This window comes from Chinchilla lanigera, unplaced genomic scaffold (genome assembly GCF_000276665.1).
Source record: "Chinchilla lanigera isolate Chin_1 unplaced genomic scaffold, ChiLan1.0 scaffold00024, whole genome shotgun sequence".
Lineage (NCBI taxonomy): Eukaryota > Metazoa > Chordata > Mammalia > Rodentia > Chinchillidae > Chinchilla > Chinchilla lanigera.
In genome coordinates, this window is record NW_004955425.1 from 20,120,375 (window position 1) to 20,127,898 (window position 7,524).

At 38.3% G+C, this 7,524-nt stretch overlaps 1 protein-coding gene across 1 annotated transcript in view; it reads right to left on the reverse strand.

The window, feature by feature from the left end:
* Ctnna3 (catenin (cadherin-associated protein), alpha 3) overlaps window positions 1-5,826 on the reverse strand; it is a 1,502,556-nt gene extending 1,496,730 nt beyond the window's left edge. The window contains exon 1 of the mRNA XM_013514887.1: window positions 5,675-5,826. The gene's annotated coding sequence lies outside the window, so the exon portion shown is untranslated. The remainder of the gene's footprint in view (window positions 1-5,674) is intronic.
* Between the last annotated feature and the right edge of the window lie 1,698 nt (window positions 5,827-7,524).

The window sequence follows — 7,524 nt, forward strand, 5'->3', positions numbered from 1 at the left end:
ACAACCTAAATATACATCAGTAAGGAATAAGCTAAATAAACATCTTTCATTGGTGAAACTATGACTATGACTAGATGATCACAAAAGGCTTTGGAAATAAACAGAAACTAGCGGGTGTCATTTGCATTCCAGTGGGGGAAATATCAAAAATATGTAATAACCAGCATGCCTCACCCAATCAGAACTTAACCTCTGTGCCAAGTGTTCACTCTTATTAGCTGAAGAAGAGAGGCCTCAGGGGTCCCAGGCGGGGGCCAACTGGAGGGAGGCCACTGGTCAGGGAAAGGATCAGAATGCAAGAGCATTTCACACTTGAACACACTGCATGGCCTCATCCGAAAATATCAGTCCTTTCCACCAGGTAGAAACCACATTAATTCAAAATAGCATGGAGTAGCACACTGGTTGAAGTAAATCAAGCATCAGCTATTTTTTAAGATGAAATCAATTTATATGCACTAATACAGAATGATACGTTGATTTTCGTACCACAAATTGGTAGTGGTTGCTCCATTAGAGGAGATCAGGGAACCGAGGGAATCAGACAGAGGGGAAGATTTACTTTTGTTGTACACTCTTCCTAGCAGATATTATCGGTTTGTTAACTTGACTTCCCTGCCAGCCCTGACTCTTGTTTCGCTCTTCAATTGTAGAAGCTGGGGAGGAGAGGAGCAAAAGTGGGCCAGAGCTGGAAGGAAATGTCAACTGAGCAAAGCTATAGTTTCTGCTACAAAGGAGATGTGCTGAAACTGTACGAAAGCCCGCTCTTCCCAGACTCTCTTGTTGAAATGGAATCCAAATTTCACCAACCAAACATGGCTTGAGTGAGATTTTAGAAGGCCACCGGTATCAGTTCCTTCTGAGAACGTCTCCAGCTAAAGGAGCTCACCGTGCTAGCCCAAGAACCTGGAATGGTAGACACCAATAGCTCCGCCAAACTGTCCCAGAGGTATGGCAGAATATCATTCCCGGCCCCACTTGGTCTTTGCAGCTCTCCTGGAGAATGGATGAAACACCTAATGCCATTACAAAACTCTTTGCTTAAACCAGCTAGATTCTTAGACATTATGAAAACTCATGTTTAAAGGTACTATGTTAGAATATAAATAAATGTTAGTGTAATCTTTTTCAGTTTAAAGTAAGAAATGGGGAAATAGGTCTTCCGTAACAGAAAGGAGACCAAGACATGAAAGGGTGAGGGAAGTGAGGAGGTGAGAAGAAATCTAAGCTGCGCTGTGCACATTCACCAAGTCCCACGATGGGTACAATCATTACAGACTGCAAACATGTACTAATAAAGTAAATTTTTAGCAAACTGTAATGTTTGTGGAGGTTTTTTATTAAAAAAAAAAAGATGGTAAGGTACAGTTCTGAGAGAAAATAACTAGTTGAAAAAGCAAATTTGAAAGACCCAGCATAGAGGTCATCAGAACATCAGCTGTGTCTCCACCACTCACATCACTTCTTTTTCTTTCTCTTCCTTTTGTTCTTTTTTATTTGATCAGACACTCCCTAAAAAACACAAACAAGGAAACTAAACCAATGACTGTCCTTAACCTGCTAACTTCAGAACACAGTGGATGTGAGGGGAAGGAGCGGAAAGAAGAGTTAGGACGTGTTAGGTACAAACTCCCCAGGATAAATACAATCACTGTGTACTGCAAACATCTACTAACAAAAATGTTTAAATTATTAATAAAAAAGTGGAATGAAAAAGACCATTTATGATAGCATCCAAATTTTATAAAGTACTGATATGAAGAAAACTTGAAACAGGAAGTTGAAACAGAAGGCTTTTCTTTCTCAAACAAAATTGGACTTCTGCCAAAAGAGGAGAATGTGTGGATACTGCACAGGCACCCACAGTACTTACCACAAATTATTTGATTCTTATATCTAAGATTCCTTTGTTATCCCACACTGCAATAATTGCAACTGCAGCGTCCAGCAGAAAAGCAAGTTAATCCTGTCAATTCCCATGTAAACACAGCTTAGGAGCGCTAGCCCTGGACTGAGGTAAACCCCTGTACTTCTGGGAAATCTCAGGGCAGCTGATTTTATTTCTTGCTCTCCCTTCACTCCCACTCACAAACACACACATGTGTACTGCACAGGAAACACCCTGAGAGCAGGTCCTGTGTTCCATTGTGTCAACCACAGCACTTCAGAATGAACCCCAAAGTCAATACCAGACTGGTAGAGTCCATGTAGGAGCACTCTCGCCTCTCAGGTTATTCTGTGGACTCCTCAGGGAGCTGCCTCAGGGGCTTCTGCTCTGTTCCCACCTCAAGACCTCATCAACTAGACCTAGTAATTCATTCTCCAATTAATTTTATCTCTCCACCCCCATTCTCTGCCCTCAGGCGTATAAGTAGAAGGGATAAATGTTTATGGACTGCAGTTTAAGCAATGCTACTGCACTGCATCTCTGCCATGAAATAAGAAGCTTGTGTTAAAATGTAAATCAATGACTGCTTCCTTCATCTAGAAAGTCTGGCTACAAAGTGCTAGGCTGTAGCTGATTTAAGCTCTGGCACAAGCTCCTTATCTCCTTTCATGAACCAGTAACAAATAGAAAACTGCAGATAACACTTTGAATAACATTAATTTAAAGGAGGAACTAAAGCTATCACTTCCAACACTGTGAAGAACACTAATTTAAAGGAGGTTGCTAATACCACCAAGTTCCAACTTGTGAAAGCCTTTCATTAAACATTGCTTTCTCCATCAAATCAATCTCCCCATGACAGGAAGGACCTGAGACAGCACAAGTATAATGATTAGGATAATGAAAGGCAAGAAAAGTGGAGAGAGCTGCCCAATTAACTGGGCCAACTTCGCAATTTTGCACATAGGAACTTAGTCTTTGCTACGTGTCTAGATTTAGTGATTATCTGAGTATCATTACTGGCTGAGTTCTAGGCAGCGAGAATGTAGCTTAAAACAGTAATTAAACATGTGAAATCAGGGGCAGTGGCTAATACAGCAGTCCTATTCACTTTCAAAACCTCCACAGTCTCAATTATCTGTCACTTTCAATTAGATTACAACTTGGCTGAATTCCGTGTCTCCCCCACACACACAGTAGTACCACATCCCTAAAATACAGTATCCAAACAAGAGTCAGAAAATCATGCTGTTTGAATCTCTGGACTACCATTCCCATGAGCCAATGATCCATAAATAAACATTATTTTTAAGTCTTCATTATGAAACACATAGTTTCTCTTCCAGCAAGATTAGCTTGCCAACTTCTCTTCTTAAATCTTGATCCCTTCTATTCCAAAGAAAAAATAGAAATGTGCAAACTTGAGTCCATAGAGAACAGAGAACTCCTATCCATTCATAGTTTTATCACTGAAAAAGAAAATTCCACAATGTAAAAGTTTTTAATATGGGCAAAATACATTCTTTAAGATTCACAACTCTACCTCATCTGTCAAATAATGATATCTCTACTCTCTCCAATGATTTGTTTTCTTAATCACTAATGCCCTAGATTTTTCCCTTCAATATATTATATTTTTATAAACATGGTACCTAAATTCAACAATGAAAAGATTAAAATTCATCTTCCTTGATTACCACCCTAACCATGCTTATGCTTCCCTGAATAGAAAAACCCAATAGTAAATTTCTGTTCTTGCGTGTGCCCTCAGTCCTTTTTCCTTCTGTCCTGCTGTCTACGGATTTCCTCCAAATACTTCTGATTTCCCAGTTGTACTATAACTGAAGTATTTATTATTCTTCTTTCTGTTATTTCCTATTTCTTTGTCATGGTTGAATCATAAAATTCCTATAAAACAGAACTATACATATATGGTCTTCCAGCAGAAGTTATTTATAAATTCTATTTGTCTAAGGTCCAAGGTAGTAAAAGTGGCCAACAGTAATACTATCTATTGGTTTCAGGCAGAACTGAAGCATCTTCCACTCTGCTATGTAGCTCTGTTGGTGTCTGTGAAAGTGTAGATACGTTGAAATTGCATCCTTCCACTAATGTATTGCTATCTATGTGCCCAATAACAACGTTTTATGTATCATAGACAATATTTTATTTGGTAGACGAGAAACTTTATAATGCATTAAAAGAGAAACAAAAACACATCTTAAAAAATCATATCCTTTGCCTTCAAAGGGAATACTCTCTAATTCAACTACTCCACAGTTAGGAACACAGATTATCATAAATATAAATACATAATCTATGCATACACATACATAAATAAATATACAATATCACAGCACCTAGCTTTTCATCAGTGATTTATAAAATTATATCCATTTACTTGAAAAAAGGTTACACAGCATTTTAAAATAGCACATATCTAAAACAGGTAATGTTACATGGAAAATATTTTGGGATAAACTTAAAAGAAAAAATAAAGTTCAAATATTATCTACAATATTATTCAACTACTTTTAAAGCCATGCAGAGAAAAAAAAAAAAAAGACTACAGAAAATGACAGTGAGATTACAGGTAATTTTTTTCCCTGTGCTTTCAAAATTCTTATAATGAGCACTTGTTACTTTCGTAGCTTAAAAACAATCAGTTTTACTATAAAAATTCCAATCTTTTACTCAAAAAATGTGGAAAGCTTAGACTGTATAGGAAGTAACAAGTGGAAGTAAGAATAACTCTGTGTTTTCATTTTCCTCATTTAATGAATTTGTCCTAAGTAATTTTTATAGTGAGTAGTGCAATTTTAGCAGCACATCCAGACACACTGTTCAGATTTTATTAGTGATAACCACACCTCCAAATCAGAACTACTCTCAACTCACTGACTTGTCAGTCTGAGTAAGACAGCCACAAACCCAGAACCAAGGCCTGCATGAAACCCACATTTTTGCACTTAGGTTTGAAGCCAGCCATTGAATCCCCAGTGTCCCACAGATGCCGCAAGTCTTTCTCAGCGGCATAAATCAGTGACTCAAACCCTCTCCGGTCAGTGAATTTCCTGATGCCCAGCCTCAAGTTCCTCTTGTTTCCGTGTGAGCTCATCCCCTCCCATTCTGTCAGCGCAGCTTACTGCAGCTGCTCACAGTCACCCAAGACCCCGTTAGACAGCGCCTTCTGTCTACATGATCGCTGCACCCACGTTCGCGCCACGCAGTGAGTTTCGTTTGACTACAAAGGGTGGTCAAACAGCTTCTCTCACCCCTAATATTACTGTCAATTATATAACAAATATAAGATAAACGCTAAATTCAGAAATGAATGCTTTTCACCACTATCTTGCTTGAAACATCGTCCATTTACTATGAATAAAGTTTTGGTTGAAAGTAAAGTCCCTTCCAACATTTTCCATCTTTGATCCCTGTTTTCCCGCCCCATGCCAAAGCACAAGCATCCAGGCCGAGTCTTATCTTTCCCTGCACAGCACCTAATCAGCTTTTTATAGCCAGAAACTCCCCGAATGCAAAGTGCGCCTTTGGCTACTAGCCCCCACTGGCAGTAGTTTGAAAGTTATTTATAACTCTATAATTAGCATGAAAGCTTACATTTCTCATCATAACTAGTTCAAACAGTCCCTTTTTATTTAATAACATGATCGTTCCTTCAGCAGGAACCCCACATTTTAAACCTACAATATATAACTGACACAGCAATTCAAGGGACATGAGAATGTACTGAAAGCTAGCTCTTCTCTTCACAAATTTGACTCTTACCTTTCTGTTGCTTCCTATAAAGTAAAAGTGCTTAAAAGTCAGCTCTTGGAGGGAATTTTCCAGAAAAAGAAAAAAAAAAAAAGAGAGAACCTTGAGAGGAGAAAAAGTCTTCTGGATAGTCACAGAGTTACAGAATAGCCAACTGAGGGGCAGTGACAGTGGGGCAGTCACTGGAGCTGAGCGCTCTTCACCCAGGATAAGAAAGAAAGGGGAGGCTACAAGCCAGGGTGGGTGGTATCTAATCCCAAACCACTAGTCACTGACCTCACTGACAACTTGTTACTGAAAATACTTCGTTGAAAAAGGCCAGGCACATACTTTGCCTAGAGACCTACATAGTTGTTAGGAAGCCCTGAATGGGTTAGATTTAAACTTCTGTAAGTCCCCTCCCAAAGCAAGGACCTCATTTCTAATTAAAGCTGAAAGCTAGACTGACTGAAAGTGAAAATGATAATGCAGGGATAACAGGAGCCCAGGAATGTTCGCATCAAAAGGTCTATTTTAAAATTGCGTGTATTTGGAGCCGCTGATGATGGCGTCAAGGCCGTGTGCCACATCTGAGGCAGAATTTTTTCCGCTGAAAGCTCACCTGTCTCATAGCCTTGCATCAAGTATCATACCCTCTGCTTCCATTATCTATGAAGAACCACATAATTATCAGTAAAGAAATGAAATTGACAATTTACCAAAAATGTCATAAGGGGAACAATCTAAAATTAAACCACCTAAAAATCTTCTACCCCAAAATCTCTCAGTGCTATCCTTTTTTGTATTTCCTGTAGCCTTTTAAAAATATCTTAATATTTATCAGATCAATATTTTAATATTCACCCAAACAATGCTGAATATTCTTGCCTTATTCGTTGTCAATTCCTTGACACCATACTTGAATTTCTGTGGTGTTTAGACATAGGTACTTCTCTGACTTTCTTCTCCTAGCTTTTAAAATAAGAGTTGGTAACTGCAATATGAACTGTCATCTGAGTTTTGGCAGCCCTCATCTTAAAGGGCTGAATTCAAAATAAAAGAAAGCATTTATTAGCTCCACAGACATTCTTGGAACAAATACCGAGGAGCCAAGAGGGAAGGCAGAGTCTGGAGATTGTCAGAGGGAATCAGCTGTGAAGGGGGTTTTATTGTATATGATTCGCAGGGAAGCCTGCAAAGTAAGTGCATTTCTATGTAGCTTCCTTTAAGATGTGCATAATTGACATTTATCTAAAGAGTCTTAGTTGCTAACATACTGTCTTTCCCTGGATTTTTTTTAAAGTTGTTTTTTCCCCCTGGAGAATCTAGAAACAGCCTCTTTTCACAGAGAAACAAAGAGTAAGTTTTATGTCTCTCAATCCATCTTTTCTTGAATAAAGAAATCACTTGACACTTGCAGAATAGCAGGTTTTGTTTTAGAGCTTTAATAATGAATGTTTTCAAACCAGAACTATTGAATTGAATCCAAGATAAGATATCCAAATTCTATTATAAGCCTAGCCTGTCTAGCTGTAAAACCACAATAAGTTTCCTACCTGCTCTGTGCTTCTTTCTATCCTCAAAATGAACATGAAAAGCCCTATTCTTTCTACTTTTCAGTGGATATGTGAATTAAATGGATAAACATCTGAAGTGCTGCAAATTACATTGTACCCCTCAGAGATGCAGTACAGATAAAGCCTTATTATAGTACTTGGTGTTATTAAAACAATTAAATATGATAAATATCTGAAAGATAAGTTTAAAGAGCTTTGCAAAGTATTTTTTCTTTTTAAATCCCTTATAGAAATGCAGCCTCCAAGATAGTTCTTATCTGAAATATTTCCTGCTCCAGCCACAAGGGGTCCTCTCCTAGCAATTCA